The sequence below is a fragment of the Danio rerio genome, chromosome 17 (assembly GCF_049306965.1).
Source record: "Danio rerio strain Tuebingen ecotype United States chromosome 17, GRCz12tu, whole genome shotgun sequence".
Taxonomy (NCBI): domain Eukaryota; kingdom Metazoa; phylum Chordata; class Actinopteri; order Cypriniformes; family Danionidae; genus Danio; species Danio rerio.
The window spans coordinates 57402272-57427922 of record NC_133192.1 but is presented as its reverse complement, the minus strand read 5'-3'; the positions used below and the strand labels follow the sequence as shown (position 1 = coordinate 57427922).

Here is a 25651-nt window from a genome sequence, read left to right as displayed (position 1 = left end):
GAGATACACAAACAAACACACAAGTGCACACATACACACACACACAACCACATACTTGCACACACATGCACAGACACAAATATACAAAAACATATACACACACACACACACACACACACACACACACACACAGAAATACATAACCAAAAGCACACACACAAACATAAACACACACACACAAACATCCACTCAGACACACAAACATACACACATGCACAAACATACACTCACAAACACGTACGCACACACAAACACATACAATCATGTACATACACAGAGACACACAAACAAACACACACGTGCACACACACATACACACTATACGTGCACACACGCATGCACACGCACAAAGATACAAAAACACACACAGACATACATAACCAAAAGCACACACACACACACACACATACACACTATACATGCACACACGCATGCAAACACACAGATACAAAAACACACACAGACATACATAACCAAAAGCACACACACACACACACACACACACACACACACACACACACACACACACACACACACACACACACACATAAACACATGCACACAAACATCCACACAAACATACACACATGCACAAACATGCACTCACAAACACATACGCACACACAAACACATAAACACAATCATGCACACACAGAGATACATACGCCTGCGTGCACACACATATACTCACACAAACACATACACAAGCAAATGTACACACACAAACGCAAAGATACAAACACATACACAAATATACAAACCCACACATACACACAAAGGCATACACACATGCACACATTCTCACAAAGATACAAACACACACACAAACACACATACAGGAAGATACAAACACATACACAAACATACAAATCCACACATACACACAAACGCATGCACACATGCACACATTCACACAAAGATACAAACACATACACAAACATACAAACCCACACAAAGATACATGCACACACACACAAACACACATACAGGAAGATACAAACATACAAACACTCACATACACACACACAAACACACACACACACACAGAACAATACAAACACATACACAAACATACAAACCCACACATACACAAACACACACACAGAACAATACAAACACATACACAAACATACAAACCCCCACATACACACAAACACACACACAGACACAAACACATACGCACACTCACATAAACACAGAGACATACATAACCTCAAACACAAATGCACACAAACACATACAAACAGACACACATACACACACATACAAAGACACGGAGAGAGAGAAAGAGATAAAGACACACACACAGACACACACGCACACACAAAGCACACACAGAGTAACACACATACACACAAACACATACGCACACACAAACACCCCAGCTACACACGTTCATCTAATGAAGGACTGCAGTGTGCGCCAGACTCACATTGAGCTCACACAAACACACAAATAATCAGTCCCACTCTTCCCCTTATAACTGTGCTGTGGGCTGCAGCTGTCACTCAAATCCAGCAGGACCCCCGGTGGGTTCTTAAAGGGCCGCAGCGCCTCCGTGACCCCTGGCCTGCAGCAGCTCCAGCATCTGCTAATGAACACACACACACCACACACACACACTCATTTACTGGCAGCCAGAGGTGCAGCCGGTCCGGCCCAACACCTCCTCACTGCGACGAGAGAGCTGGAGTCATGCGGTCAAACCAGACAGCAAACACAGATGAACACACTGCCAGCAAACACACACTCTGCTCAACATATTGATGTCCACTCCATTATACAACACAGAACCATCGCAAGCTTAACTGGCACTCTAGGCAAACGATGGTCGTACCGCCATCTTGGTGTTCGCGCTGCCCTTTTGAGAATGAAAGTGAGGCTGGGTGGGGCGGGGGGGGGGGGGGGGGGGGTTAGGTGTGGTCGACTAAAGTGAAGAGCGGAGGTAGGTTTGTGTCACGGACGACAGTGAAGAGGAGGGGGGTAGGGAGGTTGTGGGGGGGTCGCAGACGAACAACCCATTCTAAAAACGTAGTCCTATGGACGTTTCTAGAGACCACGAAATATGTCCCGGGAGGTACGTATTTTTGCAGTTTTCGCAAATCGCGTAAGGCCACTGTGTGCGCTTTTTCGTATCTCAAATGTCACTTGTGAGTGCCATTCGCGCCCGTGCTGTTCTCGCGTAAACCCACTAGAGGCTGCTGTCGACCAACTGAATGGCCGTCTGGGCAACCGGCTAATCGACAGACCCATCCTCCTTCTTCCCTAAACCTTACCAGTTTTATCGATTGACCCGCCCTCCCACTTACTTCCCTAAACCCAACCGGCGATTTACAAAAGCCGTCCAGAAAAAGAAAAGCCCTCGTCTGATTTTTACCACGTTTTCGGATTTTACCGTATTCTCTCCCTGTTATTCACGTGTTCGTTTTATTTTTTGGATTCTGTTTTTGCCTACCGCTCTTCCCCGGACTCGAACCCGGTCGTCGTGGTCAACTCTCTGCGTTTCAAGTCTGCCAACGTACGCGACGAGCTAACTGGACAAACTGGTTGCGGCGGGAAAGCCCTCCACACGGTGGTAAGCAGTCAGCTGGTGAGCACGAAAAGAAACGGCATCACACCGCCCCATAGCATTCGCTTTAAAAAAAATAAATGCAGCCATACGTACCTCCGGCTATATAATTCGCTGTGTCCAGAAACCTTCACGGGACTACGTTTTCAGAATGAGCTTGTGTTGGGGGGGAATGCTGCCCTGCCCTGGGCCATATTGCCCATGCCTAAATCTGCCACTGACCCAACACAGGCTCACTGTGAAAATGGAAAATGTACCCCTGTCTGCATTTCTGGAGAGTGCCAATTATGTAGCCAGAGATACGCATGGCTGCATTTCGTCTTTTAAACGAACGCCATTGGACAGTATGACACTGCCGATGGCTTCTGTTGCTGTTTGCTCTACCAGCTGACCACTTGCCTCCACATGGATGGTTTGCCTGCTGTTACCAGTTTGAGAGGAGTTGACTGCGACAACGGGGCTTCGAGTCTGGTGAAGAACGCTTCCATAAATCGGCTAAGACAAAAACTTAAAGTTATAAACTTATTATGAAGTTAATAACAGGGTGAGAACGTGCATGGTAAGATCTAAAAAAAAAACATGGTACAAATTAGGCTTTTTCTTGGATTGCTTTTGAAAACACTGTCGGTTGGGTATAGGGAAGGGGGTGGGTAAATCGGACGGTCGATCAATCAGTCCTGTCAGTCAGTCAACAGTGGCCTCTGGTGGATTTACGCAAAAACGGCAAGCGTGAATGGCACTCGTGAGAGAAATTCGAGATCTGAAAAAGCGTACACAGCAGCCTCTGATGGATTCAAGAAAACAAAAATTGCGATAAAACGTACCTTCTAGGACGTATTTCGCGATCTCTAGAAATGTATACAGGAGTACGTTTCAATAAGTGCTTCATTTGGATCTTGCAGCATCCTGTTCCTGGAAATGTCAGATATTCGTGTTTTGTGTTCCGGCATTTATTTGAACTGATCCGGAGTAACTTTTGCATGGTGAATACCTGCATGTGTGTGTGTGTGAGAGAGAAAGAATGTGAATGAGTCTGAGTGAAAAACAGCGAGCAAACCTGTGTGGATTGTGCGCATTCTGCTGCTGTAGCCCATCCGCCTCAAGGTTGGACGTGTTGTGTGTTCAGAGATGCTCTTCTGCAGAGCTCGGTTGTAACAAGTGCTTATTTGAGTTACTGTTGCCTTTCTATTAGCTGGAACCAGTCTGGCCATTCTCCTCTGACATCAACAAGGCATTTGCGCCCACAGAACTGCCGCTCACTGGATATTTCCTCTTTGTCGGAGCATTCTCTGCAAACCCTAGAGATGGTTGTGCATGAAAATCAGAGTAGATCAGCAGTTTCTGAAATACTCAGACCAGCCTGTCTCGCACCAATAACCATATTGCCAGGCCCTATGCATTCAGTCACGCCCCTGTTTAAATGACTATCAAACTGCTAAACAATTACAGTGATAAAACCAGAAATGAAACTTAATATGTGTGACCCATATCAATATATAATAATTTTTCTGAAGGGGGGGGTCTCTTCTTCCTTCTGTTTTTGTCCTCCACTGATCACATGCCTGCAACAATGAGTCTGGGTTGAATGAAACCTTATTGTAAAGTGTGACAGAATTACTAGAACAACACTTAAAATTATGTATTTAAAATGAGCTGAATCAACACAAATCGTCAGTGTTTTTTTTTTTGGGGGGGGGGGGGGGACAAGATAATTGTTTTATGTTCAATCCACTTAAATGTGTAAACACAATAAGCTTAACAGCAGTAGTGCGGAAGCCAGCATTTCTGAACAGTGTAAACGTAAAAGCACAAAACAGAAATTTGCTCACCAATTAAAAACTAGACTAAAACTGACAAAACCAAAAGCATTTAAAGGAAACCGAATGCACAGCAAATGTTCAGAGTGACATTGAAACAAAAATGATTTTAAGAACGCAAAACCAGAACAACCTTGATACTCATCCTGCATTCAGACGCGGATTGATCAGGAGCGCAGTGAATTGTGCAATGCTCCACTATCAGCTCCCTCCATCTGAGCTCTTTAAAATTTCATTCTGTCTGCAGTGACCTTTGACCTCCTGCAATGCTGCGGTTTCTTGCCTTCCTCCTACACAGCATCAGAGCTGGAGCGGAGCACGCGGGCACAACTAGGCAGTAAAAATGCTTCTTTTTTGGTATTGTTGAAGGAAAAATAGATATCTTCGTGTAGCTTGGAGGAAAAAAATATTCATGATACAATTATAGTGGCCTTGAGATAATCATGACACGATACACGCTCAAAAAATGACATTTGCTGTTTGCTCAGACTACGTATTTAAAATGAGCTTTTTACTTGAACTTTAAACAACTTAATTGTTTCATGTTCAATCTACTTGCATTTGTACAAGCTAATAAGTTAACTTAATTCCTTCATGTTGTCTCAACACAAATTGATTAAGTTACCTTAATCATTTTACATTCTATTTAAATGGATTGAACATTAACCAGCAGAGTTGCCAGATTGGAAATGTCAAAGTATCATACCAGAACCTCAAAATTATCATATTTAGAGGAAAATTATCGTACACGAGTCAAACTGAGAGTATACGGCTATTATCTAGACACATAGCGTTTTGACACAACGTGCAAATTACCACAATACGTAAAAAAAAAACTAGGTACCTTAGTGGGAAGGTTCAAACTCCACATCCGAGTTGCTGTCATTGAATGTTGCCAGATGTTGAGGGATTTATTTTTCTGTACAAATTGGACGCCATAATGGAATGCAAAATAGTGCTGGTTGGCTTGAAAGCAGTGCGCACTCTGAGGTGTGCATGCTTTGTTTTGATGAGACTAACTTTGGAAAAAAACACGATCTCAAGACGCATTTGAATGGGGAAAAACGAGAACATCAAGGGAAAACTCCCGTCCTTCTCACCTTCCTTTACAGCACGAATTGTTTTAACATTATTGCTTAAAAGGTCGACATCAAACTGAAAACTACTGATCTAACCACGGGCACGCACAGCAGGAGTGTTAACTCGTGAGAGAGAGCCATTCTCCACGTTGATTGGCTGAGAAGAGGCAACGTAAGATGAGATAGAAAACGTGCCTAACTCCACCTACTCCTCACAGACAGCACAGAAAAGATGCAGCTAGATCAATAAGTAAAGAAGCCCGAAGATTACAATGAAGTTACTTTTAAATGCCATAAAATTCTAAAAGTTATCGTACATTAAAGGATTTTCCTTATTATTGATCGTACATCCTACAGAGGTCGAAATTATCGTACAAATACGATAATAATCGTACGTCTGGCAACACTGTTAACCAGTGATGTTGTCTAAAAAACCCTTAGGAATTGACTCTTCGCTGAGCCACGCCTAAAAACCGCCACCCACCAATCGTGGCTTAGCAATTGTAGCTACGCGCAGGGGCTCTGTCAAGCTTTCGAGCGAGTGCATATGGGTTGTGCAAATCTGATACCCGGTCTCCTTAAAGTTTGGATGGGATGGTGGAGTTTTTACCCTTTTTAAAACCAAAACCCAAGAGGAGAAATGCCAGCGTGGATCAAGCTGTGTGAGGGGTGCTAAAGGCGCGGAGCTAAGTTGGTTTTGTTTTGATATTCCTGACACATTCAGTGATAGACAGACGGCAATAACTCACACACCTCTTACCCTAAACAGATCTAAACTGTGTTTCCTACAAAAACACAAAGCTGGTTCTGTTTCACAGCTGTTTTAGTCCTTTTTTTCGCTCGATTTTGTGAGTAATGCTCCGTTTAAGCTTTCATAACGTTAGTAACTTAGTCATACTAATAGCGAATAGAGCATGAGGTATTGATCCGGAAAATACGAACCTGCGAATTTGTTGCTAACTTTACTGAGCTTCGTATGTTATCTTATTTCAAGCTACGAATATTATAATTTACAAATCAGCAGAACAAAAGCGAGATATGATCACAAACTGAGCAGCTGCGGTCAACATACTTCACCCGCAGCTGTTTTCAGGTCATTTATAAAGAGCACACACACATACTGAGGGTTATAGGAAACTTACTGTACATTGTTATGGGTCAATGATGCTAATATTCGGCACAAATCCATCAGTTTCCCCTTTCTGGCTGCTCTTTCTATGAATGAACTATGTAAAAGCACCTTTTTCACGGACGGTAGCACGCACATCCGGTTGACAAGTAGTTGCATATCCTTACTTCCGGCCGGAGCAATTGCGTCAGATACGCTATAGTCTTCACTACCTCTTTGAAAACTGCCAACATTTACCATTTACAGCAGCTGGTCCGCGGCTCGGTGGTTGAGGACCACTGCCTTAGGGTGCTTTCACATCTGTGGTTCGGTTCATTTGGTCTGGACCAAGGGCAACAATTGATACAATGTAGCATTTTCAGCCGTCTTTAGGTCCTTTCACACCACACTGATTGCTTTGGCCTGAACCAGTTAAAAAAAATGCAGTCATGTGACAAAATCCACATCTCTCGTTGGCCAGATGTTATTGAACGTATTTCCTAAACTGTTTATCGATTGGTCAGAATTCACATGCGAGAAAATGCCAATGGACTTCCGCAAATAAACAAACCGGCGCTTTTGACTAGAGAGGGATGACTGCGCTGGCTGATTGTATCCCTACTCATAGTATACTATATAGTTTACTATACTATATAGAGTGAGGGTGCCAGTTGATCGGTCAGTCAGTCGACAGCGGCCTCTAGTGGAATTACGGGAGACAAGCAGGCGTGAATAGCACTCGCAAGAGAAATTTGAGATCTCAAAAAGCGTACACAGCGGCCTCTGGTGGATTCGCGAAAACAAAACTTGCAAAAAAAAAACGTAGCTCCTGGGACATATTTCATGCTCTCCAGAAATGTATATAGTGGTACATTGAGAATGAGACTGGGTTTAAAGTTTCTTAAAAGTTAGGTTATACTGTAAGAAATTTCGCTACCATGACAATCATCAACGGCATATCATAGTTTCCCAGTATCGTGCAACCTTAGTTGTAATTATGCATAATTCATAGTAATTACTATAGTAGGTGCATGGAACTTTAAATGTATGTGTTATCCAGTGTTGTTCTCAGATGATTTTCTATGATGCAATGTGACAAAAACAAAACAAATCCCTCCTGTGAAAGTGTTTAGTGATGCACTTGCCCACATTTATCACCAATAACTTGAAGCAAAGTTACCATGCTTCACCATCATACTTTATCACTTTCAATACGCCATTTGCAAAATAAAAGCCCTGTGTTTTACAGCTCTGCTGTGTTTCAGGCGTACACGGTTACCTATATAAAATTTATCAGTTCGAGCCAGCAGGGCAGACACTTGACACTTTTCCCAAACACAACACAATGCATTATGCTATGATGAAATATATTCTGTGTTTCAGCAAAGTTTGACCTTGCAAAGAAAGTGCCGAATCGTACAGTCATACATTTTACAACAGATTGTGGAGGAACACACTGGACAACAATTGCAAATGGGAAAACCTCTCATTAAAAGTATACACTGTAGCATTATAAATAACGATAATGCAGTTTAATTCAGCTCAAACGTCTTATAAATATAGGTTACACAAAATAAATTGAGTTAAAGGGATAGCTCACAAAGGAAAAAAAATGAAAATGGACTCAAAAGAAAGCTGTGAGCATTTCCTTACTAGTAAGAAAAATGGATACTTTAGAAGTCAACAGTTACAGTTTTCCAACATTTTTCAAAATATCTACTTTTCTGTTTAGCAGTAGAAACTCTTAAAGGTTTGAAACAAGTAAAGAGTGAGTTAATCATGATAGAATATTCATTTTTGGGTGAACTATACCTTTAACAATATGTACCGATCCCCTCATCCAAACACCTTCGTGTGCTTTCTCCCATGAGGGGCGTGGGCGGGACAGTGACTTGCGCCTGCATGGCTGCTGGACCAGTTGGCCGCCCGCACTCATCGGATTGTTTTCCATTTCCCCTGTTCCCATCTAGTGTCAATGTTGTGTCTTGCCGGTGTGCTTATGCTAAGATCGGGCTGTTTTTCTCCCTTTTCTCACTTTTCCCTAATCAAGGGCAAGCTGAGGGGTGTTTTTTTTTTTTGCCTAACTGTCCAAATGTATCTTACTTCCCTTCTAAATGCTACCTCCTATGTCCTGTCTCCCTTAAAATTGTGATGTTTGTGTATGGTTGGGGTGGAGGGGGGTCAATTTCGCTATACGGTAGTGTATGTGACAAATAAAGGCCTGATTTGATTTGATATACGTTGTAAAATAATGCTGGATTCCACACAAGTGATTTGTTTTGGGACAACATGACGGAATTAAGTTAACTTATTAAGCGGACTGAGCATAAGACCATTAAGTTGTCCCAAAAAACTGAAGAATTATGTTGCAACCCAGGGTCATTATGGATATGTGCCCCTATATACATTTCTGGAGAGTCCGAAATACGTCTCAGAAAGTACGTTTTTGGCCATTTTTGTGGTCAGACTTTATTTTGTTGGTCCGATTGTTGAACTTAAGTTACGTTGCATCTACATGCCAACTTATTTTAATTAGATTATCAGTAGACTGTTAGGTTGGGGTTAGGGTTAGTTGACATGTACTTGCAAAGTTTCTTATAGTCAGTTAAATGTATCAACAGATATTAGGCAGACAGTCTACTAATACTCTAGTGCAGGGGTGTCCAAACTACAGCCCGCGGGCCATCTGCGGCCCGCAATCAGTTTTGTAGTGGCCCGTAAAGCTTTTTTTAAATAGCAATAGAATCTGGCCCGCTATACAAAAATTAACGTAATTCAATAAATAGCCACCGGGTGTCGCTATAACATGCATTCAATTAAGCAGCAGTTCTTGTTATGATCTATCTATCTATCTATCTATCTATCTATCTATCTATCTATCTATCTATCTATCTATCTATCTATCTATCTATCTATCTATTCATCTATCCATCTATCTATCTATCTATCTATCTATCTATCTATCTATCTATCTATCTATCTATCTATCTATATATCTATCTATCTATCTATCTAACTATTCATCTATCTATCTATCTATCTATCTATCTATCTATCTATCTATCTATCTATCTATCTATCTATCTATCTATCTATCTATCTATCTATCTATCTATCTATCTATTCATCTATCCATCTATCTATCTATCTATCTATCTATCTATCTATCTATCTATCTATCTATCTATCTATCTATCTATCTAACTATTCATCTATCTATCTATCTATCTATCTATCTATCTATCTATCTATCTATCTATCTATCTATCTATCTATCTATCTATCTATCTATCTATCTATCTATCTATTCATCTATCTATCTATTCATCTATCTATCTATCTATCTATCTATCTATCTATCTATCTATCTATCTATCTATCTATCTATCTATCTATCTATCTATCTATCTATCTATCGATCTATTTATCTATCTATCTATCTATCTATCTATCTATCTATCTATCTATCTATCTATCTATCTATCTATCTATCTATCGATCTATCGATCTATTCATCTATCTATCTATCTATCTATCTATCTATCTATCTATCTATCTATCTATCTATCTATCTATCTATCTATCTATCTATCTATCTATCTATATATACACACAGTTAAAGTCAGAATTATTTGCCCCTCTTTGATTTATTTCTTCTTTTTTAATATTTCCCAAATGATGTTTAACAGAGCAAGGACATTTTCACAGTATGTCTGATAATATTGTTTCTTCTGGAGAAAGACTGATTTGTTTTATTTCGGCTAGAATAAAAGCAGTTTTTAATTTTTTATGAACCATTTTAAGGTCAAAATTATTAGGCCCTTAAGTCTTCAGAACAAACCATTGCTGTCGACTGACTGACCAATCTCCCCTATCCACCGCCTTAACTAAACCTAAAAGAGAGTGTTTTGAAAAGTAAACCAATAACAGAAAAGCCCTACTAGCTGCCTGATTTTTACCACGTTTTCGGATTTTACTACATTCTCACCCTGCTATTTACTTGTTTATTTTATATTTTGACTTCTGTTTTTGTGTTACCTACTTTCTGGAACAGACTCAAATCCTGTCAACGCAGTCAACTCCGCTCCACATCACAAGTCTGCCGACGTATGTGGCGAGCCACCAGACAAACTGGTAACAGCTGAAAACCCATCCACCAGAGGGTGCTGTGTACGCTTCTTCCGATCTCAAATTTCTCTCGCGAGTGTTATTCGCACCTGTTCTTGCGTAAATCGACCAGAGGCCGCTGACTGACCAACTCGCCGATCCCCCAACCACTGCCTTCCCTAAACACAACTGAAAAAAAAGCCTTCATGACAGCTTGATTTTTATCCCGTTTTCACCCTGTTATTTACTTTTGTTTTACCTGCTTTTTGTTCCACTTTTTTCTCATTGCGGTCAAAAGATTTAAAACGGTTCAGTTAATAATCAACTTATAGATGTTTATATACACTGAAAAAGCAAATCTGTTAATTAACATTTTTTCTGTATTTTGTGATTCACAAGTGTTTATTTGCCAGCCCAGGCTCAGTCTGAAAACGTACCCCTATATACATTTTTGAGAATGTGAATTACTTGTGCCATTCGCGCCTGCATAAATCCAATTGACAGCAAGACTTTTGTCAGGTAGTGTACAAAACAGAATACCGTAGTAAAAACTACCAGCCTGATCTCACGAGGAAACGTAAGTATTTTCAATGACACAGAGCTTGATAGCAACTGACATGTTGGGGTTTCCCTTCAAAACACACTGAGAAGCTGCCACTGCAGATATAACAGCACCCAGCTAATCACGACAACAATCAAATCAATTACACAGCCATAAAAATGCATTCAAAATAAAGCAGGATATAGAGGAGTTGAAACGTACACGCGCAAATACCGGACGTCAGTCATCACACAATGACAGGGGTGTACACCTCGCTTTTTTTCTTTAATTAAAGCATGCTGTATGTGTGAAATTAACTCTCTCCGGCTCTGAGTGGGCGGCTCAATCACATTTCTTTGTCTCTCGCGTAATTATCACCCACTATAATGAGCGCGCAGCACGCGTCCGCCAGCAGCAGGATGAAAGAGAAACTGTAGAAAACAGACGGAGAGAGAGAAGGGGAAGAAGAGGGAGGAATGCAGAAGAGAAACATCGGGGGTGAAGGAAAAGAAGGGCGTTGTTATGAGCACCTTGAAGAAAGGAACCAAGCATGCCGACGTGAAAATTCTCCATATTGAAGAGGAATAAAAATGCGGGGAGCATATGATGTACGGGGTGATAGACGGCACATTTCTGAAAAGGAAAGAGTTTATGAGTCTGAATTGAGACAGAAAAGCGACGTCTGAAATACATTTGGGTGAAGTTGGTTTTATATTCGCACATTTGGACTTTTTCCTTAATAATGTAATTTCAATAATGTTCTAAATTATAAATGGGAAAATCATTTTAGCAGCCAGTATCTATGAATGTACGACATTGCTCACAGTCAGTAGGGCTAATATGTTGTTTTGAAGTCATACTTACACGTGATTTCAGACCTAAGGTAGATAATAAATAATAAAAAAGGAACGCCAGCAGGCACACAACGTCATATGAGGTTTTTCTTTAGTTTTATTTTGGTTGCGACATCAGGTGACCAAAATGTAGTGTTACGAGAACCAGCGATCGCTCTCCGGAGATCGCTGGTTTCCATTATAACCATGAACTACACTTCCGCATTACCCTGGACTACATTTTCATACATGCACTTCGCCCATGCTCACCTATCTCGCTTGATTACACTCACCACCTGAACCTTGTCATAGACTGACAGCATTCCATACATAATCCACTCATGAACCCATCCAGTTTGCAGAGTCTTGTTTGCTACATAGTGACATTACAACGCGTTTCTCCCTGTCTTGTTTATCCGTGGTTAGACCCTAGCCTTGCATTCCTTGTTATCCTGTTTAGCCGCCTGCCTTACGACCTGTTGCCTGTTTATATCGACTACGATTCTGGACTGCCTTAATATACCCGTTTGCACCTGTATGATCACTGCTTGCCTGACGCTGAATAAACCTGCATATTGGATCTTACCTCAGTTGTATCTGTCACTCCCTCTCCCCGGTCGTAACATGTAGAGTCAATTTCCTGTCTAATTCTGTCTACATCTATTACCAACGTCATCTGCCGTTGATATTGGGTTGGTTTTAGGTTGTGGCATTAACATACTAAACTCAAACATCATTTTAATGTCATGATATGACATCTATACGATGTCAAAGTCTAACATCTTTGGTTGGTTTTATGTTGTGTAATTACCTAGTAAACGGTGCTCATACGTTGTTTTGAAGTCATGCTTACACGTGATTTCAGACCTAAAGTAGATAATAAATAATAAAAGGAACGCCAGCACGCACACAACGTCATCTGATGTTTATCTTCTGTTTTATTTCAGTTGCGATGTCAGATGACCTAAATTTAGAGTCAGTTTGCTGTCTAAATACTGTCTACATCTAATACTGACGTCATCTGGCGTTGATATTGGGTTGGTTTTAGGTTGTGGCATTAACTAACTAAACTCAAACATCATTTTAATGTCATGATATGACATCTACACTGAAAAAAATTATTCAAAGATGATTCCTTGGATTTACTTAATTTCTTTATGTTAAGAGGTGGTAAACAATTTATTTGGGTTGAATTTAAACAAACAAATTAAGTTAAACATTACTAAACTTAATTTGTTTGTTTAAATTCAACACAAACAAATTGTTTGCAACAGTTCTGCATGCAACACTTTTTTCAGTGATGTCAAATTTTAACATCTTTGGTTGGTTTTATGTTGTGTAATTACCTAGTAAACGGTGCTCATACGTTATTTTGAAGTCATGCTTACACGTGATTTCAGACCTAAAGTACATAATAAATAATAAAAGGAACGCCAGCACGCACACAACGTCATCTGATGTTTATCTTCTGTTTTATTTCGGTTGCGATGTTAGATTACCAAAATATAGAGTCAGTTTGCTGTCTAAATACTGTCTACATCTAATACTGACATCATCTGGCGTTTATATTGGGTTGGTTTTAGGTTGTGACATTAACATACTAAACTCAAACATCATTTTAATGTCATGATATGACATCCATACAATGTCAAAGTCTAACATCTTTGGTTGGTTTTATGTTGTGTAATTACCTAGTAAACAGTGCTCATACGTTATTTTGAAGTCATGCTGACACGTGATTTCAGACCTAAAGTACATAATAAATAATAAAAGGAACGCCAGCACGCACACAACGTCATCTGATGTTTATCTTCTGTTTTATTTCGGTTGCGATGTTAGATTACCAAAATTTAGAGTCAGTTTGCTGTCTAAATACTGTCTACATCTAATACTGACATCATGTGGCGTTTATATTGGGTTGGTTTTAGGTTGTTGCATTAACATACTAAACTCAAACATCATTTTAATGTCATGATATGACATCTATACGATGTCAAAGTCTAACATCTTTGGTTGGTTTTATGTGGTGTAATTACTTAGTAAATAGGGCTAATATGTTGTTTTGAAGTCATGCTGACACGTGATTTCAGACCTAAAGTAGAAAATAAATAATAAAAGGAACGCCAGCAGGCACACAACGTCATATGATGTTTATCTTCAGTTTTATTTCAGTTGCGATGTTAGATGACCAAAACTTAACATCAAATTGCTGTCTAATACCAACATCTGCCGACATCTAATACCGACGTCATCTGGCGTTGATATTTGGTTGGTTTTAGGCTGTGGCATCAACTAACTAAACTCAAACATCAGTTTAATGTCATGATATGACATCCATATGATGTCAAAGTCTAAATGTTTGGTCGGTTTTATGTTGTGTAATTACCTAACTAAAATACGTCACTTTAATGTCATAATGTGACGTCCAAACAATGTCAAAAGCGTCACTCTCAAGAGTACAGTCATACGCGGCGAGCCACTGGGCGAACTGGTAACATCTGGAAAGCCTTCCACACTGAGGTAAGTAATCAGCTGGTAGCACGAAAAAGATACCAACCCAGACTCATTCTGGAAACATAGTCCCGCGGACGTTTCTGGAGACCGCGAAATACATCCAGGGAGGTACGTATTTGCGCAGTTATTGTTTTCACGTATCCGCTGCCGCTGTGCATGCTTTTTTGCATCAAGAACGCCTCTTGCGAGCGCCGTTTGCGCCCATGCTGTTCTCATGTAAAGCCGCTGGAGGCTGCTGTCGAGCGACCGTCTGTCTGACTGACTGAATGAATGAACGATTGACTGGGCGACAGGCCAATCGGCCGACCCACCCTCCTCCTCCTCCTTCCCTAAACTCAACCGGTTTTACCGATTGACCCATCCTTGGCCTGTTTACCCGCTTGCTTCCCTAAACCCAAGCAACGATTTACAAAAGCTGTCCAGAAAAAGAAAAGCCCTCGTCTGATTTTAACCGCAATTTCGGATTTCACCACATTTCACCAAATTTTTTGGATTCTGTTTTTGTCTTACCTGATTTCTGGAACTGCTTTTCCCTGGACTCGAACCTGGTTGTTGCCGTCATCATGGTCGGCTCCCCTCTGGGTCTCCGCTCCACCGACAGATACGACGAGCTAACGGGGTAAACTGGTTTGCGGCTGGAAAGCCCTCCACACGAAAGTGAATAGCGTTCGCTTAAAAAAACAAATGCAGCCATACGTAACTTCGGCCACGTAAATTGCAGTCTCCTGAAACGTCCGTGTGACTACATTTTCAGGATGAGCTTGGGTTGAAAAAAAACAGAAGCCGTCGGTGGCGTCATACCGCCCTCCAGCATTCATTTGAAAGACGAAATGCAGCCATATGTACCTCTGGCTATATAATTCACACTCTCCAAAAATGTATACAGGGGTACATATTCACAATGAGCCTGTGTTGTATGAATTTGTATGATTACACTGACAAAATATAAAATAGTTAGATCAGGCTGGTTATTCAGTGGCTGAATGCTTCTGACAGGCTCTATTGTTTGGCATGGCTTATATTTTCAGCTTATACGTGGAAAGAAGCAAAGCATTCAGCCAGACGAGCGGTGAAACTCAGTCTGGAACGGCAGCGTTATCTCTCACACATATGGTCACCTCAGGGACATTCGGCTTCGTCTGAATTTCAGCCGACCAAATGTGCACTGCAGGCACAGAGTTTAGTCCACTTTCAGTGCTGTCTGTCAGATAAAACAATTAAAAGGCTGTGAAGTGCCCTGCAGAGACCGCACGCTGCTGCTTCTGTCCTCTGCGTCCCCTCTATGCATTAAAACATTTACATCTGTCTAACTCAAGCACAACAACCTGCTGGTACTGTTGAAGATGTACTAGAAAATATCGAGCCAACTGGGCAGACCAGAGTAAAGCTCTTTGTAATTGAAACTGACACTGTCACTGTCATTTTATCTCATATAAAAAAGCAGTGATCTAACTCTGAAAGGCCCACTTTCTTTGTGAATTCTTGTAATGCACACAAAGAATGATTATAAGTGAATAATAATAATAAAAATGATGCAATAATAATGCACAAGACATGCAATGCTGTATGTTACACACCACTTTTGTGACCTTTATATATATATATATATATATATATATACACACACACACACAGTTGAAGTCAGAATTATTAGCGCCCCTATTTATTTTTTGCCCCAATTTCTGTTTAATGGAGGGAAGATTGTTTCAGCACATTTCTAAGCATAATAGTTTTAAAAACTTATTTCTTATAACGGATTTATTTTATCTTTGTCATGATGAAAGTAAAAATATTTGACTAGATATTCTTCAAGACACTTCTATACAGCTTAAAGTGACATTTAAAGGCTTAACTAGGTTAACAAGGTCAACTAGGCAGGTTAGGGTAAATAGGCAAGTTATTGTATATTGATGGTTTGTTCTGTAGACTAAGGGGCTAATAATTTTGTCCCAAAAATGGGTTTTAAAAAATTAATAACTGCTTTTATTCTAGCCGAAATAAAACAAACAAGACTTTCTCCAGAAGAGAAAATATTATCAGACATACTGTGAAAATTTCCTTGCTCTGTTAAACTTCATTTGGGAAATAATTAAAAGAGAAAAATAAAACCAAAAGGAGGCTAATAATTCTGACTTCAACTGTATATATATATATATATATATATATATATATATATATATATATATATATATATATATATATATATATATATATATATATCAGGAATGTCTTAATTTTATCACATATTGCATTCTATGTGCTTATTTTACACGGCTGCCATTTCAAAACATGAAAGCGAGGCTGCGTTGGGCACAATAATGATTATTAAAAGAAAATTATGATTATATGACAATTATGATTAAAAACTTAAAAAAGGTGCACATCACTACATTACAGTCAAAATCAGAGGAGCTACGGAGTTGTTTATAGGGTGGACAGTATATAAGTTAGTAATATCACACAAGTAGCAGTGTGATATGGCTGTTTATTGGCGCTGGTGGGAGGCGTGCGTTGGCCCGAGTGCCTTAGTGCCCCAGCAGTGCAGATATCCAGCCATATCACACTGCTATGAGCATGATGTTACATTTATACAACAGTTCGGCGACATAATTGTGTGTATAAACATGAAAATTGAACTTTAGTGTTTGAATGATTCTCTAACGTCGTCTAAAGTGACGACAAAACTGCTGATTTTGCTCAAATTTACAAGTTATGAGGCTGAACAGCATGAAATGCCATCAGTCTACAAAGATTTTCCAGTATTTCTTTGTTGCAATCTGGATATGACAAAAATTAACCTAATAATAACAGTGTTTATGTGCTTCATGAAGGCTGAAAAACAGCATCGATATGTTTCCCCGGGACACCAACAACAGGCGCTACGTCCCAATCACACCCCCACAAGAGCAAGCTCCTGATTGGTTAACGTGGGATGAATGCACTCTTAAGTTCAGATTTTTGAACTTGAGCGATTCGCGTCAAACGCACAAAGCGGTCAATATACGCTGCGCCATTAGTACATATCGCGCCTTTTGTGCATATCACGCCTTTTGCGCCGCACCGTTCGCACCGTGTCATTCGCACGTATCGTGCCACTGGATGTCTATTTGCGCGTTTGCATTGACAACATGTAAATCACTCGCGCTTAACACTTCTTCCGCGTCTGGTGTGAACACAGCATAAGGATTTATTATGTGGTCTCTGTCGCCATCTTGTGGTCACAATTTCTTTGCTCTGCAAGCTGATGGCCGCCCCGCTGAATCTCCAAAATAATAAATATTTAAAATAGGCACTATCCTTATAAATAAACTGCACAGTTGCAATCGAAACAACTACATTCTGCCTAAAAAAGCCTCAAAAGTACTTTATGTTGTCCAACAGCTGCAATATTTGTCAAACTGCAGTGAGCTTATTCCTCTGCTTGCAACTCTATGTTGGCTGAGTAATACACAAGGGTGAAAAGGCTGTCGAGAAGTGATGGGTCGTTCATGAACAATTCGTTCATTTTGAACGAATCTTCAATATGACTCGGGAACTACGAGTCCTCTCAGGGAGTGAATCGTTCATCCGCACGTGCGCACATTTGTGCAGGTAGTATCGTTAATTTCAAGTCTTCATCACATTGGCAGAAGCCAATCATACGCGTTTAGAGCCGGAAAAAGAATTGATCCGCTCATCTCTCGAGTCCTCTATCGGGTCTGAGTCATTCGTTCATCACGGGCCAATCATACGCGTTTAGAGCCGGAAAAAGAATTGAACCGTTCATCTCTCGACTCCTCGGGTTTGAGTCATTCTGTCACGTAAACAACGAACGATCATGGCTCCTATTGGCTTAGACTGTGCATTGATTAAGATTATATGTGACTGTCAGTGTAACGTGAATGAACTCCTGACATTTGAACACATGAAGAGGTGAGCTGAGCAAAGAGACAACATTCCTTCATAGACAAAAGAGCAGGTAAACATTCAATTATTATTTTCTCCTTCTTATAGTATTCTAGTTATGACATATTTGTCGTGCAGTCAACCTTTTGGGCTAGTTGTAGATGTGTTTGGAAGCAATTCGTAACATTTTAATAATATTTTGGCAAATTGAATCAAATGAATGAAAAGACTCGAAAAAAGATTCGTTCATCTTGATGAACGAGACTCAAAGATCCGAGTCAGTAAAATGATCCGAACTTCCCATCACTACTGTCGAGTGCTGTTAATGGAGAATATTCGAGATTCGAGACAAAACCGTTGTATAAACATAGTTAACCTGCAGTTATATAGTGTATGTAGTCTATGTGTATAGTAAATATTCAATGATGTGTATTTGTGTATTAAGTGTTTGCAAAGTCACCTGAGCCAGAAGGACATTGTGTTGATGTACTATTATACCCTAAATATCACTAAGAAATGCACTTGAGCACTGTAGGTGTGGAATCATCAATGGATGTCTTTGAAAGCTGTGCGATTGAGCGTGTTTGTGACCGGTGTGAGTGTGTTATTTGACTGAGATTCTTCCCTAAAGTCCCAAAGTCATTGAGAGAGGCGCTGCGCTTTCTGCTGATGGGAAAACATAAAGCGAGACAGCACCGTACACGTCAAAGATCTGAGAAATTATTCCATTAAGCCCTCCACTTCAAAGTGCGTGGTTGAGAGAGAGAGAAAAAACGAAACCGGCTTTCACCCACAAACACTGGCATGAATATTACATGGTTTCCTGTTTATTATGTGGAATTAACACAATGACTCCGGCGGTTTTTTGGTTTGCTTGAGTGCAGCATACATTAGCCTGCGTTCGCTTCGCATGCTAACAGATCTCCCATTAAAATTCATACGAATCCTATTCTGTTAGCTTAGCTCTAAGCTCATTTACCCGATAGAAACCCGTCATGAAACTCAAGGCTTATTAATCCACGCCAAGTGCTAAACACGCCACATGTGCGGCAATATGCAGATACATTCACAGGGATAAAGAGACACTGGATTTATGCAAAGCAGGCTGTTGTTTAGGGCACACGGGATTAGGAAAATGCCCTTGCCGTGTTTATGAGATATCTTTGAGAACTGCCGGTCTTCAGATGCCTTGCAGGGACATGACCTCTTTATTAAGCGTTAACCAGACTAACCAGACAGCTCATCTAAATGATGTTGGCTTATTTCACCAAATTCTGAGTGTACATTTACAGCACAATAGCTCTGCCGATTTTCAATAGTTCATATCCATTCATTCCGGTAGGAATTTTGCGTGAGAGTAAACTAAAACCCCACTGCTTAAAAGTAATTCTCATATCATCCAAGTATAGACACATGTAAAGGTTCTTTGTTGGCTTACTTTTAAGAATAACTATGTCACAGTTCATGCTATTGTTCCCTGCCCATTATTAAGATGTGAACTGTTCATATGTAGTTATTAAGTATGATCTTATTCTGCATCCCTTAAACCAGCCTAAGCTGATTAGCTGGTTTTAGCTGGCCGACCAACCTGGTTTTAGAGGGGGTTTGGCCATTTTCAAGCTGGTTTCAGACATTTTCAGCCTGGTATTAGCTGGTCAGGCTGGGAGAGGACCATCTAAGCTTGACCAGCCTAGCCTGGCTGGGAGCCCAGCCAAAGGTCAACCTGTCTTTGGATGGTTTTAGCTGGTCATTTTCTAGCCTGACCAGCTAAATCTAGGCTGGAAATGTCTGAAACCAGCTTGTAAATGACCAAAACCACTCTAAAATCCGGCTGGTCAACCAGCTAAAACCAGCCAACCAGCTTGGGCTAGTTTAAAGGTGTACTCACACTATGCTATCCGAACTGTGCCTAGACCCGCATCGTTTGAAAAGTGTGAGAGCTCTGAATCGGGCTCAGGCATGGTTCAGTTGTCCGGCCCGAAACTGAAGACGCGACGTGACTTTAACAGGACTGTTTCATGTGGATTTATTAATCATTCTAACTGTTCAAGTGTGTCGTAGTTTATTAAAGATACAAACCCCTCACTGCACGACAGCTACACCTTCAGCAAACCTCCTAATTCCTGCAGCACGAGGACTTTATGGTTGTTTATGAGCGCCAAAAGTGGCGGATCTGTTCGGCAGAATATTTGACTGCGTGTCACTGCATATCAAACGACTTAAACAATAAACTAAAGAAATGTCCACTGTGCTAAGGGAAAGCACTTGCTGAACAGCGCACCATCGTTGACGTAAGCGTGCTCAGGCGTGAATTTATTGTGAGCACGGGCCATCGTGGGAGACGGGAGGGGGGACAAGCGTGCTTCGGCCCAGTTCAAGGCAATTGTATATAGTACACTCTATGCTGTTTTTTAAGCAGGGCTACCCAGCTAAAGCTAAACCCAACTTCTTCCTTACTAGCTATTAATAAACAGCTAATCAGTAGCGTAAGTTAGTAGTTTTCATTAGGTAATACCGTTAACTATGACCAGAACTAAAAAGTTACTGATCCTTTATATACTTGAATAAATATTGATTTTTTTAAAGGTTCAACAAACTAAGGTGTTTCTACGTCATGTCAGTTGCTTTTGGGGCCTGAAAATGCGCACTTTTTTTTTGAAAACCTGTACCGTTATTGGCTCCGAATTCACTCAGACTACAAGACTTAATCACTGAGGAATATCCACAAGACAAATGTAAATATTGGTGAATTGTAGCTCTGACAGGGACATGAGGGTTGTAAATGACTGAAAAAAAATGGCTGCGGGTGCAGCACATGGATTGCAAGTGCCCACAATTAACAGTTTGTGATCATATCTCTCAATATGTCATTCATCTTCTGCCGCTTATCCAGGGCCGGGTCGTGGGGGCAGCAGTCTTAGGAGAGAACCCCAGACTTCCCTCTCCCCAGACACTTCCTCCAGCTCCTCCGGGGGGATCCCGAGGCGTTCCCAGGCCAGCCGAAATACATAGTCCCTCCAGCGTGTCCTAGGTCTTCCCCGAGGCCTCCTACCGGTGGGACATAGGTAGGCGCCCAGGAGGCATCCAAAACAGATACCCGAGCCACCTCAGCTGACTTCTCTCAATGTGGAGGAGCAACGACTCTACTCTGAGCTCCTCCCAGGTGTCAGAGCTCCTCACCCTATCCATAAGAGTGTGCCCTGCCACCCTTCGAAGGAAACTCATTTCAGCCACTTGTATCCGAGATCTTGTCCTTTCGGTCATGATCCAAAGCTCAATATTTGATTTAAATATAAGCGGATTGTGCTTTGTTTCATAGGAGATCCTAGTGTAGCTGCCAATATGGCTCATTGGTTTTTTTGGCCGCCAGGTCTCCACATAGGTTGGCCAGAGGAGAAATGGTCATACACAACAGACAACTGCCTCTCTTAACTGACTGATCCAGAACTGTTGAATTTGTGCGTGTCATCAGAGGGGGGAAGCCCCGCCCACTAGTGACCATCTCTCCCTCATTAGCATAGGACGTTAGTCTTGTTTTTGAATCTGCCACTATGCTGACACACAGGCATTTGTAGCTCCGCCCTCTTCTGAAAAGAGCTCAATCTCATTTGCATTTAAAGCGACAGTCACCAAAATTAGGAACAAAGCCTAAAAGGCGCATTTTCAAAGAGTTATAAAACATTACACGTTTGGTATTTCGAGCTGAAACTTCGCACACGCTCATCAGAGGCGCACAGGAGCCAACCTGTGTTTGTTTAGTCATAAATGAAAGAACAACATGAGCCGGGTATCTCTTAGCATTAGCAGGAGCCATAACAAAAACACCCCGAGCGGAGGCTTTCCATCAGCTTCAGTCTTTTGATTCTCACAGCGCCACGCTGACAGCAAACCACATTACAGCGCATCATTTCTGGAGAGCAGTCGTGCTGTTCATCCTCTCCTGAATGCAAAACACAGCGAGGTGGTGCTTATGTAGGTCATTTCCTCCTCCTCGCTAGAGAAACGAAGAGGCACTGATACATATTATATAGCACACACTCACTCACACACACACAGCTGATAAACCAGCCCGTAAAGCAGTCTTACTAATTCTCATATCATGGCTTAGATGGAGGTAATAAACTCCTGCGAGTGGAGGAGAGACGGATCTGTTCTCCTTCAGGAGGCTGAAGACACCGCTGGGAAACACACTCCGGAAATAACCGGGAGAGAGTGTGGGAGGAACGTTCGTACCGCAGATCTGTGTGAATAATTACGGTGTTCAATTACAGCTGCATCGCCAGGATGCTTTCTGCTAATAACAACAACAACAACAACAGGAAAGCACATTGCAGTAATTGCGGCACATATAAACAATAATATCGACTTAAACATGCAAGAATGTGAACCAAAAGCCTGGATGGATGATTAAAAAGAACATTTAATTGTTTCGAAATTGTATTTTTTTAAAATTTAGTAATTACATATGGGTATGCAGTCATAAAACTACATTTTCATAAGTGAAGTTTATTCATAAACTAATTTCGAGAGGATCACGTGCTTATGATTTATCACGGCCAGTCTCGTATTTGCTAATCACTAATCTTCCAATCATATGAGCCCTAAGGCACCATAAATAGCCTCAGTTTTCAGTTCACTTTATCTTCGTTTGGAAGAAACCCCCCTCCTCCCCTATTCTCCTCCTTTACCTGTGATTGGGCGGCACGGCGGTCCAGTGGTTAGCACTGAGAACCACACAGCAAGAATACTGCCGGTCCTAGTTCCATAGGACCGGTGGGTGTTTCTGTGGGGAGTTTGTATGTCCTTCCCGTGTCCGCGTGGGTTTTCCCCGGGTTCTCCGGTTTCCTCCCACCATCCAAAGACATTCAACATACATAACAATCAAGCTTGTCTAATTCCTTACGTTCCCTTAGCTACTGCAGCAGGGGAGTTCTGAGATCCACCGAGTTCGGGCTCCCTTCTTGCTCTGCCAACGGGAGGAAGCCCCGGGCTCGAGGAGCCCTTGAGCTCGGGGCTCTCTCCCGGGACAGCATGCCAAATAAGCTTTGTAAATCATCAGCTAAGTGTGAACTCTTGAAACCGCTACGGCAGACATATCCCAAGTTGGGAAAAGTAATTTCCGGGGGATACGGAGTTGATTTGCCGGAGGTAGCGAGATAGTGCGCTTCAGATTTCAGGCATTTGTCGGCGATTTCTCAAAACCTGTCTGCGAGTCAAAATCGAGGCTAAAATCATGCAGTCTGAACTCGGCATAACGGACATTTCTTACACTGTAGGTTATCTTGCCTTTCTTTTTTCCTCAATAAATGATGACACCCTCTTAGAAGTCATGTGACATTCCTTGTCTTACACAATTTTCCAAACAAACATCACTTCTGGGGCGTTTTATGGATGACCTCAGACACATTGTGCCTTCAAAATGCAAATAATCTGTAAAAGCCGAAAAATAATCCTCCACACAGCAAGATTCAAATGAAAGAGCATTTCCCCGTGAGACTTCACCAATAGAGGAGCGCAGAGTTCAGACCGATTCCCAAGGCCATCCAATAGCCTGCGATTACTGATTCTCCACCGGTCCGGCTGCGCTCCTCTGTTTCCTTTCATTTTGCCGGGGTTTATTCCTGAATGCTAATCAGAGCTCTTGTGAAGGTAATCATCACCTGGGCTCCCCAAGGGCCTGCGCGAGAGACAGAAATAAATTATTAAATGAAATCTAATTTCATTTAATTCATTTGCAAGCAGCTGAATCCAATTCTGGCGCGCCCCTCTGGGAGCTCCAAAACAGTGACCCTGCGGTTTTAATGTTGAATGTATTCAATAGATTTACCAGTATTTAAATACGACATTATATATATATATATATATATATATATATATATATATATATATATATATATATATATATATATATTTATACAGTTGAAGTCAGAATTATTAGCCCCCCTGTATATTTTCCCCCAACTTCAATTTAACGGAAAGATGTTTTTTTCAACACATAAACATAATAGTTTTAATAACTAATAACTGATTTATTTTAGTCTTTGCCATGATGACAAGATACAAATATTCAGCTTTAAGTGCAATTTAAAGGTTTAACTTAAGCAAGTTAATTAAGCAAGTCATTATATAACAATTTTTTCTTTTCGATTGAATACGGAACAAACCAAAGTAGTGGAAACAAAGATTATTTTGAATGTGAATTAAAAGCCATCACATGCGAACATTGCCTTATTAAACGTTCAATACATGAATATGTTAAAATTGTGGAGCATTTTGGTTTATTATTTGATCCGTTAATATTTATGACCCTTCCAAATATGGTCAAAGCTGAGATTTCATTCTAGGCGTAATTCCTGTGGTCATAAATAAGGCTACGTCTATGGCTTTTCTGTCTAAAAACACACTGGTAACACTTTAAAAATATAAAAGATAAAAATATAGCTTAAGGGGGCAACTAATATTGACCTTAAAATGTTTTTTAAAAATCTACAAACTGCTTTTATTCTAGCCGAAATAAACAAATAAGAATCTCTCCAGACGAAAACACATTATAGGAAATACTGTGAAAATTTCCTCGCTCTGTTAAACATTATTTGGAGAATATTAGAACAAGAAAAGAAAAACAAAAAATCACAGGAGGGTGAATAATTTTGACTTTAACGCTTTAACAATATATATATATATATATATATATATATATATATATATATATATATATATATATATATATAAAATATAGAGCAGAGATAGCATTGCAATAATCATATCAGTCACCTGTAATACGCAGATGAGTGACAGTCGCTGTCCTGCTGAGTCTGACAGATCTATGCATCGCTGCTGAATCTGCCACAGTATGCTTCATTTCAATGCAAGCTTGTTCTGCAGCCTTTAAAAGTCGAAGTTCATTTTTCCATTCATCGTGGAAAGGCAGATGGAAGCAGTGATTTATTTTTAACATCTTACATTTTCATCCAACTAAAATTGAATGGTGAATTAGCGAATAAACTGACAAAAGGTAAAAAAGTGTCCTCGTGGCTGGATATTAAAATGTTCTGAATAATTCAGTACAGTATACACACATAGAACGATCTCAAAGCACATGTCCGGTCGTCATTTAGATGTCATTTTTTCTGTATAGAAAAGATGAACGGCTTCCCCCCCACCCCCCCCCCCCCCCCCCCCGCCCCCCCCCCCAATA

The 25651-nt window shown here is 40.7% G+C and overlaps 1 protein-coding gene across 2 annotated transcripts in view; it reads right to left on the bottom strand.

The window, feature by feature from the left end:
• Positions 1 to 25651, bottom strand: part of eipr1 (EARP complex and GARP complex interacting protein 1) — an 87271-nt gene that overhangs the window by 8187 nt on the left and 53433 nt on the right. Inside the window, 1 exon segment of one of the 2 annotated variants that reach the window (NM_001430912.1) lies at positions 23548 to 24130. The exons of the other annotated variant lie outside the window; for it this stretch is intronic. The gene's annotated coding sequence lies outside the window, so the exon portion shown is untranslated. 2 annotated transcript variants of the gene reach the window in all.